The following is a 13,773-nucleotide window of genomic DNA, read 5'->3' as shown; positions in this document are numbered from 1 at the left end:
TCAGGTAGATGATAAAAAAAAATCTTAATGTCCTATTTGAATAAGAAGGCTGTTGTCCTTGTGTCTCAATTAATATTTATCCATCAACCAACACCACAGAAACAGATTAATTGCTGTTTATGTACAATTTGACTTCCAATGTTTGCCTACATAACAGTGACCACACTTCAAATGTAATTCTTAGAAAAGTCACAGATTATAAACAAGTGAGGTGGGGGTTGGGCAAGAGATAACAAAGGAGAAGGTGCAGATTGGACCAGGCCACATAGCTGACCAAAAGGTCACAGAGCAAAGGCAAACAATATGTTAATGGTGTTTTGAAAGACAAAGCATTAGTACAGATTAGGTGTGAATATACTGAATATAGAACATCAGCAAGTGCAAACCTGAAGAAAAACAACCTGAAAAAAACAGTGGGTAAGCAAACTGAACAAACTAAGATGAAATGAAATAAATGCAAAAAATGTAAAAAGGAATGCAAAAAAAAGGAAGAAAAAATAACTAAAAATGAAAGTAAAGTGGGGGGCTGTCATGCTCTGAAATTATTGAACTCAATGTTCAGTCCGGCAGGCTGTAGTGTGCCTAATCGGTAGATGAGATGCTGTTCCTCGAGCTTGCGTTGATGTTCACTGGAACACTGCAGCAATCCCAGGACAGAGATGTGAGCATGAGAGCAGGGGGGAGTGTTGAAATGGCAAGCAACCGGAAGCTCAGGGTCCTGCTTGCGGACTGAGCGGAGATGTTCCGCAAAGCGGTCACCCAGTCTGCGCTTGGTCTCCCCAATGTAGAGGAGACCACACTGTGAGCAGCGAATACAGTATACTACATTGAAAGAAGTACAAGTAAATCGCTGCTTCACCTGAAAGGAGTGTTTGGGGCCTGGGATAGTGAGGAGAGAGGAGGTAAATGGGCAGGTATTACACCTCCTGCGATTGCAAGGGAAGGTGCCCTGGGACGGGGACGAGGTGGTGGGGGTAATGGAGGAGTGGACCAGGGTGTCGCGGAGGGAACGATCCCTTCGGAATGCTGACAGGGGAAGGGAGGGGAAGATGCGACTGGTAGTGGCATCACGCTGGAGGTGGCGAAAATGGCGGAGGATGATCCTTTGGATATGGAGGCTGGTGGGATGAAAAGTGAGGACAAGGGGAACCCTGTCACGGTTCTGGGAGGGAGGGGAAGGGGTGAGGGTAGAGGTGCGGGGAATGGGTCGGACACGGTTGAGGGCCCTGTCAACCACAGTGGGGGGAAATCCTCGGTTGAAGAAAAAGGAGGTCATATCAGAAGCACCGTCATGGAAGGTAGCATCATCGGAGCAGATGCGTCGGAGACGGAGAAACTGGGAGAATGGAATGGAGTCCTTACAGGAGGTAGGGTGTGAAGAAGTGTAGTCGAGGTAGCTGTGGGAGTCAGTGGGCTTATAATGGATATTGGTAGACAACCTATCCCCAGAGATGGAGACAGAGAAGTCGAGGAAGGGAAGGGAAGTGTCAGAGATGGACCATGTAAAGGTCAGAGAAGGGTGGAAATTGGAAGCAAAGTTGATGAAGTTTTCGAGTTCGGGGCGGGAGCAGGAAATGGCACCAATACAGTCATCAATGTACCGGAAAAAGAGTTGGGGGTGGGGGCCTGAGTAGGACTGGAACAAAGAATGCTCGACATATCCCACAAAAAGACAGGCATAACTAGGACCCATGCGGGTACCCATAGCGACACCTTTTACTTGAAGGAAGTGCGTGGAGTTGAAGGAGAAGTTGTTCAATGTGAGAACAAGTTCAGCCAGGCGGAGGAGGGTGGTGGTGGATGGGGACTGGTTGGGCCTCTGTTCCAGGAAGAAGCGGAGAGCCCTCAAACCATCCTGGTGGGGGATGGAGGTGTAGAGCGATTGGACGTCCATAGTGAAGAGGAGGCGGTTGGGACCAGGAAACTGGAAATTGTCAAAATGACGTAGGGCGTCAGAAGAGTCACGGATGTAGGTGGGAAGAGACTGCACCAGCGGAGAAAAGATAGAGTCTAGATAGGAAGAAATAAGTTCAGTTGGGCAGGAGCAGGCTGACACAATGGGTCTGCCGGGACAGTCCCGTTTGTGGATTTTGGGAAGGAGATAGAAGCGGGCTGTCCGGGGTTGCGGGACTATGAGGTTGGAAGCTGTAGAGGGAAGATCTCCAGAGGAGATGAGGTCAGTGACAGTCCTTTGGACGGTGGCTTGATGTTCGGTGGTGGGGTCATGGTCCAGAGGGAGGTAGGAAGAGGTGTCTGTGAGTTGGCGTTGAGCTTCTGCAAGGTCGAGGTCGGTACGCCATACAACAACAGCACCACCCTTGTCTGCAGGTTTGATGACCATGTCGGGGTTAGACCTGAGAGAACGGAGTGCCTCAAGTTCAGAGGGGGACAGGTTAGAGTGAGTGAGGGGGGCAGAGAAATTGAGACGACCAATGTCTCGCCGACAGTTTTCAATGAAGAGATCAAGAGCGGGTAAGAGGCCAGGGTGAGGGGTCCAGGTAGAGGGAGAATACTGGAGGCGGGTGAATGGGTCTGCTGGTCGGGGGGAGGACTCCTGGTCAAAGAAGTGAGCCCGGAGGCGGAGGCGACGGAAGAAGAGCTCAACGTCATGCCGAGCGCGAAATTCATTGAGGTGGGGGCGTAAGGGGATAAAACTGAGTCCTTTGCTGAGTACAGAACGCTCAGCATCAGAGAGGGGGAGGTCAGAGGGTATCGTGAATACACGGCAAGGGGTCAGATCAGAAGGGGTGGGGTCAGAGGGAAGTGAAGCGGAAGGAGGATCTGGAGGGGCATTAGTCCCCATCAGCTGCTGGAGCTTGCGTTCCTTAACACCTGAAAGGAAGAAAAAAAGTTTTTTGTTAATGCGTCGGATGAGACGTAAGATGAGATGAAACTGCGGAGTAGAACAGATTTGAGATAAGGTGAGACGGTGCTGCTGGAGAGAGAGGTCCAGTGTGTGCATGTGGCGGCGCATAGCACTGAGTGTAGATCTCAGGATGCGGCGAGAGTAGCAGTCCGAGGAACGTTGTATTTCTCGGAGATACCTGTGATCCTGGGTGGTTTCAAAGCATGATGGGTGAAACTGCAGTTGGAATCCACGTGGAATCAGTCAGACCTGCTGAGTGAATCCAGCATTTCTTGTTTTTATTTCAGATTTCCAGCATCCGCAGTATTTTGCTTTTACTTCAAATGTAATTGATTGGCTGTAAAGCCGTCAGTTTGATATGATATAAATGCAAAAAATGTCTTTCATCTCTCATCCCACAACCTCCCTCCAACCCCCCCAACACCAGTTTGGATTCCTCCAGGCCCCATATTGGGAAATTGGCCCATGATTTTACTCATGATTTTTTTCTTGTCTGCTTTATACATGCCACCCCCACTCTTTTGAGAATGACATTGGCGCTTTACTGCATGAAGAATTAGTGGCACAGGACCAGCTCCCAATGAGTCTATAGTACATCCTACTGATGCTCCAATAAGTTGTACTGCCACAAGGAGTCACCATATCAACTCATCAGAAGCTTTGTCCAACCTGCCCTTTCCCACCACCTTTTGGGTAACAATACTGAAATCAGCTTTATAAAAATTTTACCATCGGCATTCAGTACAGAGGAAGCCATCTGGCCCATCATGTCTGTGTCAGCTCTTTAAAAGAGCTACTCAATTAGTCTGCCTCCTTTTTGTGCCCTGTAATTTTTGTTTGAAGCATTTATCCAATTCCCTTTTGAAACTTATTACCTAATCTGCTTCCACCATCCTTTCAGGCAGTGCATTCCAGATCATTACAACTGGCTTTTTAAAAAATATCTCATTCCTTCCGCTTCCTCCCGGCTTTAATTTCAATTATTTTGCTGCAAATCCCTTCTGCAGAAGGCGGATCGGGATTTCTTCCCACATGGATTCTAGCTAATTCTCGCCAGGACACGTTCCCTCCCAGAGAGGGTATCCGGGGCTCCGCTCCGCTGGGGAACGGCCGGGCGCTTCACGTGACGCCTGGAAAGCCGTTTGCCGCGAGGCTCCTTAAAAACCAACTGTCCCGCCGCGCGCAGCAACCGGGAGCAGAGGTGATAAATGAGTCTGATCCCCTCCCCCTTCAACTTCCCCTCCCCTTGATCCTCCTCATTCCCCCCTTCCCCTCCCCTTGATCCCCCCCTCCCCTCCCCTTGATCCTCCTCATTCCCCCCTTCCCATCCCCTTGATCCCCTTGAATTCCCTCCCCTTGATCCTCCTCCACTCCCCTTGATCCCCCCTCCCCTCGATCCTCCTCATCCCCCTCCCCTTGATCCTCCTCCCCTCCCCTCGATCCCCTTCCCCTCCCCTTGAATTCCTTCCCCTTGATGCTCCTCCACTCCCCTTGAATCCCCCTTCCCTTGATCCCCCTCCCCTCAATCCTCCTCCCCTCCCCTTGATCCCCTTCCCCTCCCCTTGAATTCCCTCCCCTTGATCCTCCTCCCCTCCCCTTGATCCCTCCTCCCCTCGATCCCCTTCCCCTCCCCTTGAATTCCTTCCCCTTGATGCTCCTCCACTCCCCTTGAATCCCCCTTCCCTTGATCCCCCTCCACTCCCCTTGATCCCTCCTCCCCTCGATCCCCTTGAATTCCTTCCCCTTGATGCTCCTCCACTCCCCTTGAATCCCCCTTCCCTTGATCCCCCTCCCCTTCCCTTGATCCCCCTCCCCTCAATCCTCCTCCCCTCCCCTTGATCCCCTTCCCCTCCCCTTGAACCCCCCTTCCCTTGATCCCCCTCCCCTCGATCCCCCTCCCTTCCCCTGCCCCTGATCCCCCTCCCGCTAAATCCAGCCTCTCTTACCCGCCAATTACCAGCGTCTCGACGCCTGTTTCCGGCATATTTTTTGGGGGGCGGCGTCACCCTGCTTGGGTGCGGGCGCGCGCACGTAGAGAGAGAGAGAGAGAGACGGGTGTTGGGAGCGCGCACGTGGAGGGGGGGTGTTGGGAGCGCGCACGCTGTGATTGCCTGTCGGGAGGCAGAGAGCGCGCGCGCGCGCGCGGCAGCAGCGAGGGGTGCGAGCGAGAGAGACGGACGGAGATTTGTAGCTCGGATTGACCGCCAATCTGGTTTTTATACATATGTGTATATATCTAAATATAAATAAAGGATCATTTACCGTGCGAGAATAGGATTTCAGCCACTTGAGGAGAGGAGGCGCCGCTCCGGTGAGTGGGTTTTGAAGATGGTGTTTTCAGGGGGTGAAATGTACCGGGTTGGAGAGGAGAGGAATGGAGATGGTGGTGGGAGAGCAGGAGGAGGGAGCCGCCAGCCTCCGGCCTGCAGGGAATGCGGGTAAGGGTAAGGAACGGGGCAGCTTCCAGCGGCCGGGAATTTGCTACAAAAAATATCCAAAACCCCCTTGAACAGAAAACCTATAAGTTGCGGGAGGTAGCGAGAAAAATGCAACTAAGTCTTAAGTTTTTTTTGTATTTCAAAGGGTTTTCTGAGGTTCCGGTGCAACTTTGTTTATTTAGTTTTAGGAATTAATTTATTTTTGAAACTCCCCTCCCCCCCCCCCCCCCTTTTCGTCATCGCAGTCGGCGTAGTTTTTAGTGTGCACACAATACCGTGTGTGTAAACCCTTGCCTAATCCTGTTTTTCTTTAGTGTTTAAATTGGGAGATGAAGCAAAAGGTTTGGGTGTTTGGCCTGAGCTCAGTTTGGCAGTGTTGTGTGTGTAATAGGACTTGTGGTGTCGTGAAGGTATTGCCCAGGGTTTGTTAAAACATTTTTCTGTCTGCTTGTTTTAGATTCTGGATGTCTGAGTCCAGATCAAGTTTACAAATTGGAAATCATTAAAGGGGCAAAATGTTTGGGTAATGTTGAGATATGACAGCAGAGTTTTGGTCAAAACGTGCTACTTGTGCCTGTGTTGTCATGGCAGAAAGCGTAGGGATGTGGTATAAAAGGCCACTCGTGCCATTCTACTGATTGAAATGTTTAACACAGTTAGGTGAGAGTTTGTTGATTCGTGTTTGAACTTGGGTTTTTCTTCGAGAGAAAATTGTGCCAAACTTGCCCAGGTTGTCAGTTGATAGGAAAATTATCATGGCTCCTGGTGGGTTTACCATGAAGGAGCATAATTTGTGATGAATATAGCTAAACTGTCCCAACTCTTCCTGAATGTTGACAGCATGATGTTAGTGTAATATATGTGGTTAAAAAATTTGGTGGTAGTGGAGAGGTGGTGTATATCACCCCCAGAGTTCTATTTAGTGCAGTGTCGTAGAGCAGTGAGTCAAGCAGGAATGGGTCTGGAGTGAAGTCTCTGGATATCTGTGACAAAATAAAAATTAAGGAAAAAGGTTTGCTCTGGGAAACTGTTGCACACTTATGATGACCAAAAATTGTTCTGGGGCTTCAGAGCAGGTTATCAATCTGCTCTTTTAGTTGGAGAGTGAGATTGTTTGGGAAGAAAATATGTGTGAAAAATACTGGTCAACCAGTTGAAGACTTAAATCCATGCCTGCATTAGTAATTAGTTTTTGTAATTGCCTTGTATGTTTTGAAAGAGAAATTTTGATAGGTGTAGATATTGCATCAGACTGGTGTGTTACAAGAGATCTTATGCCAGTGTTTGGGAACCATGAGTGGTTCTTGTGACTTCAGAACTGTCTTTAGAATGAACAATGCCCACAAACACTGGATCAAATCCTTGTTTACTTGTATGGGTTGCCCTTTCAAACGGATTTGCTATGACGTTTAATATCTTGTGTTCGTTTTATTTGTTTATGATCACCAGTTCTTTGTCAACATTTTTGGGAAGTGTAAATATCTCAAAAGCATGTAACTGATTTGCTATTAATCTATTGAGGATCAAAGAACATTTGACTGAGAAATGTGCTAAGTTTCCGCTTGGCAGATATCCTCATTTAAACGCATAAATAAGTACTATTCAAGCACAAGGTATTTTCATTACATCATTTTGGGCAAATATCTGGTCCCTACTTTAATGTTTCTGTTCAGTTGGATTACTAAACATTACATAAACTGACTGCTTTAATGAGAGAACAGTTTGAAGTAAGTTGGGTTTATTTAGTTGTGCTGAGTGAAGAATATTAGTTCAAATATTCAGTGGTTTTCCATTTGTGTGAGGTCACACATATAAATAAATAAGGCAGTATTGCAATACATGTTCAACACACTTAAGAATTTTCTGAATACTGTGATTTTGAACATGTCAGATTTTTTCATTTTTTATTCTTTTCCCCCATATCTGTCCCCCAACGTATTTCCAAATGGCAGAATTATTAACAATACTTTTCACTCCTTACTTAGATGGTATATTGTATAGTTTTGGTACTGTAGTAAGCTGTACAGATCACTAGTTTGGTTTCTGGAAAAACAACTGCAATTGTGAAATAAAAACAGGAAATGCTGCAAGTATAGAGCAGGCCAGTCAACATCTGAAAATAGCAAAGGCACAAATGAAGGATACGCACCCAAAATCTCAACTTGTCTTTTCTCCTTCCAGATGCTGGTTAACCTACGGAGTATTTGCAGTATTTCTGGTTTTACTTTGATTTTTCATCTAATCTCTCACATGGCAAATGTCCACTGGGGTGCAATATAGGATGGCTGCCTGCACCTACTGATCTGTACCTAGCAGAGATCAAAGGAATAGAGGAAATATTGGTGGGTGGGGACCAAGACCTCTTGATTGAAATGTATCTCAGTTCGAGTGTGGATTGTCCTGTTTCATTTAAAAAAAGCAAAAGACCCTCAAAATCTGACATCCAGAAACTGCTATGCTATATTGAACTGCACAGAAATTGTAGTTTTGTCTCCAATATAGCTCTGGAAACAGCATATATTGCTATCCAATATTTTTTCTTTACAAAACTGTTTAAAAACAAATCATTTGATAGTAACCTGTCAGAGTAAAATATGGTGTTTTTCTTTCATGCTTTGTTTGGACTACCCTTTGGGCCAGATATTTATAAACAAAAGATTTGTACTTCTAGAATCCTCATGTCTATTGCGAGAATGTTTGGTATTTAGATTAGTGTTTAATAATGCAGTACCAAATATCATAGCTTTAAGTTTCGCGCATTTTAAAGTGAATCACTAATGAGGACCCTTTTAAAAATCTGGTTAATATGAATTATCAATCACTTTTTTGTGTTCTGATTATTTCTCGATTTCAGTTTAGTCAAAGGGTGCTGATCATATCGTTGGGATATGGGTTGAGAGTTACTCATTAAACTGGAGTCCTTTGGTGTCGGCTGTGGTTTTAATTCATTGTCAATCTTTGTACCTCCCCCAGGCTTTCTGACCATGCTTTCAGTGCTCATGCTTTAAATAAAAAACTTGTACTTTTTTTAAAAGGATGAAACAAGGCAAAAATGTTAGTTAATTGAAACACATATGGTCTTCAATTATTCGAGCCCTGTATCAAAAATGGAAAGAAAATAATTTGAGAGTGTAGGGAGAGGGGGCGCACCTCAAGATCTGCAAGCATTCTGATCATTGATCCATCCCGCAATAGAGTCATCTAGAGTGTCATCTGCCTGCAGGAGAGATTTGTCCTGCAGGACCTTTGCTGGTTTGGCTTGTCGCCTGCTTTCATTCCCTATTATGACTGGTCATCAGTAGGGTTCTGGCACTTGAATAAAGCCAGCTCCAGAGACTTTTTTTTCAACAGAATGGAAGCTAATTTTTCAAATATAGGTTCCACTTCTAAAACAGATACTGGAATCTGGAAGAGACTAATAATATTTAAAAACAAATCAAAGCTATTAAACTAGTTAGAATAGGGTATAATGGAAAATAATTTAAAAGCAGTTGAGAAAATTGAAAGACTGAACAGAAGTAAGGTGTCCTTTTAAAAACATTTGTAATTGTTTTGAAGTATTTTAGTTGCCTAGAGTTGATATTAAAGTAACAAAACTTCATCTGTCATATGAGGCTTTATTACTTTCATAACTGTAGTCAACTAAACTGTCTGTTGCTGTAATGATATTACTTTCAGCATCAGCATGTGTAAGTGGAAATCTTGTATGTGGTGATTATTAAAATCAGTTTTTACCAATTTCCATCAATAACTTCCCTGATCTTTTTCTCAATGGTAAATTTATTTTTTTTTAAATGAAGATATCTTCCAAATTTAAATAATCTTGAAATTTGCTCCATTATTAACCAAAAAACATCAGATCCAGGGATGTGTATGAATTGTATTGGTGATGTCAGCATTCACATAACATGTGGCATGTGCCATGATGATATCTTAGATGTGATGCATTTGCATCATTGGAGCCAGTGTTTGGCAGGGAAAGAAATGAAGGCTATGCAGTTAAATGTTTTAAGTGGATCTGGTTTATCCTTTGGTAATGCAGTGGAGACTATTCATTAAGCTGCAATAAATGTTAGATTTATTTCAACTGTGTATGGAGCAAGGGCAGCAGTGCACTGACAGTTACCACACTGCTAGTTAGTACATTGCAGATCATCAATGAATGGCGACCTTGGGTCATACGTCAAAGCATTACTTACTAAAAGTAAAATCACAACCATTCTACATAATCCCCAACAATTTTAATTATCCCACTATCATATGGTTGGAAGCCACAATAATAAATGTAGCTTCTTCAATTTTACTTTCAACTGTAACATTATTTAAGGTTTAAGTAGAGTCTGATGGCGAGCCCTATAAAACTGGTGAACTGTTAATTCTGGATTATCATTTAGTATAACTGCATCTTTATTGTCCTGTTTTGAGTTCTACTGAAAAAAGTAAAGCTTTCTTCTTCAGGTTTTCTCTGAATTTACTCCGATTTCTTAACTTTCACTTCTTAACCTCTGAACTTCTGTTTTTGTTCACTAAAAATAAAAGCTGAGAAATAAAACAAGCTTTTAAATTGGCAAGTGGGTTTTAAAGTTTAGAGTGCCTTTCTAAGATGAAATGGGAAACTGGAATTTCCGTGGAACTTGGGATAAAGTAGAGATGAAACTTTACAGAAAGTTAGTTAACACCGTTCATGTGACAAATACTTAATTCTGGCATAATTTATTGTTTTCCTGCTATTCTGGCACAACCAAAATAGAACATGGCATGCTAACCATCTGTTTTTGAAAAACCATTTGGTCTAAGTGGCTTCAAAGAATGAGTCCAAGGAGGTGGATTCTATGTTCAGTTGTGATGACAGTGTTTCTGAAAAGAAGCAGCGGGAAGAATTTCAGAGGAGTAACAAAGGTGATTTCAGATTTTGCCTGATTTACACTATGGAAATTATCCTCTGTCCAGAACTGCAACATAAGTTGGAAATTGAAAAGACTATCATTCTGGCTGGTGTATTATGTGGAAAAAATAGCAGTTCCTTATTGCATTGTTCTGGTATTGCTGCAGCCCCATTCAGGCAGAATAATAGTGTGCAAGTTGTTCATATCCAGTTTAAAACGCAGTCCTAAATTCTCTCCAGTAATTCAGTAGTTTTACATAATGATATTGTATTCAATGTGAGTGTAGATGTATTACTGATTTCAGCAGAAAGCTTCTAGAATTAAATACCTAACTGGAAAGAACTCAGTAATGTTTCTCCCTCCCTAAAAATTACTGTGTAATCTTTAGATCTAATAGTTAGTTGGGAGATTGGATTCCTCTGAAAACTAATAATTAAGTGTGTGCTGTTCATGTTGTTCATTTAACTCTGACTTCCCTTGTGTCCAGTGCGCATCTTGGCTGCCACTCCAGACAGAAGCCCACTAATCCTAGTTACCGTTTTAGTTCTTAAGTTCCGTACTCTTCCTTTTGCCTGACAATGCCAGCTTTCATCTCCCTCTTTGCTATCAAGTCTGCTCCAAGTTTGATTCCAACATCACCCAGTTTTCCTTCTCTTCTGCTTCCATCTCAGGCTCCAATCGTTCATGATTAAGCCCACGGCCTCCCTTGACATTCTCCGGTGGGCTCATCATAGCAACCATTTGGAGCTACTGCAGTTGTCCTATCCACTTTTGTTGACTATCTTGTCCAGCGGGCTCTTCACGAGCCTGCTGACCCTTTCCGCCTGTGTTCCAAACCTTATCAACATTCGTCGTCTTATTTGTCAGGTGTTGGCTCACTTGCAAACAAGGCCTGTACCATTTTAACCTGATAAGTGATTGTATTTGCATCATGGCACTGATAAACATGGCACACAGGCAGCAACTCTACTCCCACCCTACAAAACCTTCCTACTTGGCTATGTTTATCGCTAATGTCAAATAAAAAGAGAAAATGCTGGAAATACTCAGCAGGTTTGGCAGCATCTGTGGAGAGAGAAACAGAGTCAAGGTTTCAGGTATGTGACCTTTCAATACCTGCCCTGCCTCACCTGCTGTGGTGGAAGCATGGCCCTCCTCTTCAACTAACACTGGCCTCTCAGGCTACTCCTCTGGCAGCACCTTCAAGCAGCTAGTCCTTTTCCTTCATCATGCATTCGTTTTAATTTCTTGTGAATTACTTCTCCAAGTTCCAAGTCAACTTCCTCACCAAAATGCTCTCCTTTATCTTTTTCCTAACACTGTGCACTGAGAAACTCCTTTATCCTCAATTTCAGTCTTTAACTCTGTTCTTCTCGCCTCTTTTCCGCTAAAATCAGGGCCTTTCTGTCCTTTCTCGCCTCCTCCTTTACTTGACGTTTCCATTTTTCATATCTTCTTTGCATCCGTGGGCTTTATTTCCAGCAAGGCTATCTGTTTCCTAGTCTCGCTTGCTCAAATATCAATTCTTTCTGCATCTGTGCATGATGGGGGGTCGTGGACTCTCTTCTAGATTCCTTAGAACGTTATCTTGAATTTCTTACTTTTTGGCTTCAGTAATCACGTCAACTTCGCTGCAATCAATTTTCTGAGTCTTTCCTTCATCTTTTATCTAGAATGTACTTTTGCCCTCCAAAATACTTGAAGGACAGGGGAGATGAAGCCAAGGTGTTTCCCTGGTTGGGGACTCTAGAACCAGGGGACAATTTCAAAATATGGGGGAAGCCACTTAGGACAGAGATAAGGAGAAATTTCTTTACTCAGGGCTTGTGAATCTTTGTAATTCTCTACCCCAGAGGGCTGTGGAAGCTCAGTCATTGAGAATGTTTAAAGAAGAGATTGACAGATTTCTAAATACAAATGATATAAGGGGATAAGGATAGTGTGGGGAAAAGGCATGAAGTGGATGATCAGCCATGATCATATTGAATGGATGGGCTGAATGGCCCTACTCCTGCTCCTATGTTCCTAAAACAAACACTGGGCTGAATTTTATGAGTGCACCGCAATTGATCTCTGCGTTCCGCCTGTGCCAATCTGCCGTTGCTGAGCCCCCGCAATATTTCGCACGGGGGCTCATTTAAATTGTGTGGGGGGGAAGCGGCCGCACCCAATGACGTAGAGGGGGCGACCACTCCAGCCCTGGCAATGGCATCCGGCCCCACCGCGCTGATGCCAATTTTGAAGGACTTCAGGCCTGTCATTCTCATTTCAATTTTTAAAGGTCCCGCTTCGCTGCAGCCTGCCGAAAAACTTTAGTCCAAATAAGATTCCCATCCCCCCCCCCCCGCCAATGAGTCATTTATTACAGTGACATATCCCCCTCAAAAAAGCACTTGAACTTCCCCCGTCAGAACTTTTGACCCTCAACCCCTTCCTGTCATCCCCAAAACCAATTATAATGGTTCTCCCCACTCCCCACCCTGACTCTGAAAATTTCACTCCTCCCCCTCCTCACTAGTGTCACGCCTCGAAACTCTGAACAGAGTTCTGAAGGTGTGGGAGATCCGGCCAGAATAATCGACGTTGGATAGCTGTTGCTACCAGGTAAAGAGGTGGCCGCACAGAGGCCTTGCCGCCGCTGTTAAAATGCGGTGGGGTCTTCCCAACGTCGGGGATTGTGGTGGGCCTCTCCCGGGAGAATTTTCCGGGCCCCTCTGCCCTGACCCCTGCCGTCGGAAGGCTATTTAAAATCAGCCCACTGCCTCACTCTTGTAGAACAAAATTATGCTCTGGTTGGCAGAGCAAATTTGGAAAAATTGTCCTTTTGCTTCATTTGTATTAATTGTGAGAAGAATGGTACCAGTTGATCGATATTTGAGTGCTGATTGAGTAGAATTTGTTATAGGATCTGATTCACCATATGGTAAGTTCTGGAAAATGTTTGTTTTGTGTCTCATGGTCTGCAGAACAGGGATATCTAATAAAATCTTAGTGTGTTGCTTGTAGCTTTTTCAGAACTAAATGGTTATAGTTTTACAGTATGCCTGGACTCCAGGAGAAAAACATCTTGGGGGACAATAATTCCAGTAGGAGGCAAAGATACAGTAATTCCAATGGGAGGTAGTGATTTCAAACAAAAAGGCTGAGTGAGCAACCAGTTATGGTTTAGTGAGGGCGGGGGGGGAGGGGAATCTTGACATTTTTTTCTCTGGAACAGTCTGTGTTCTTTGCATTGGTGGAGTGGTGGGGGGGTGAGATCGAATATATCTGGACGTTTATTTACAAATGAAAAATGAGCAAGACACTTTTGAAATAAAAACTGAAAATGCTGGATATATTCAAGGTCTGGCAGGTGTGGAGAAAGTTAGTTAAACTTTCAGGTTGATGACATTCCACAGAATTTTGCTTTTTTATAAGTGTTTTTCATAGTCTTAATATGTTACTTTCTCAGGTTAATGTACTTTGGGCTTTTTTAATATATTAAAGAATTGTTGCTAACAGAATGGATGTCTGGTTTTGATTTTGAAAGAATTTCTTTAGATGTTTTTGTCTGAGCTTTTGTTGAAAAAAAGTCAATTGAGAA

General features: G+C 44.1%; 1 protein-coding gene across 1 annotated transcript in view; it reads left to right on the top strand.

Annotated features, from left to right (window-relative positions):
- Nucleotides 1–4,992: 4,992 nt before the first annotated feature.
- The window catches only part of bmpr1aa (bone morphogenetic protein receptor, type IAa), a 279,113-nt gene continuing 270,332 nt past the window's right edge, over nucleotides 4,993–13,773 (top strand). Inside the window, exon 1 of the mRNA XM_068020209.1 lies at nucleotides 4,993–5,177. The gene's annotated coding sequence lies outside the window, so the exon portion shown is untranslated. The remainder of the gene's footprint in view (nucleotides 5,178–13,773) is intronic.

This window comes from Heterodontus francisci, chromosome 42 (assembly GCF_036365525.1).
Source record: "Heterodontus francisci isolate sHetFra1 chromosome 42, sHetFra1.hap1, whole genome shotgun sequence".
NCBI classification, from domain to species: domain Eukaryota; kingdom Metazoa; phylum Chordata; class Chondrichthyes; order Heterodontiformes; family Heterodontidae; genus Heterodontus; species Heterodontus francisci.
This window is presented reverse-complemented; position numbering and strand designations above follow the sequence as displayed.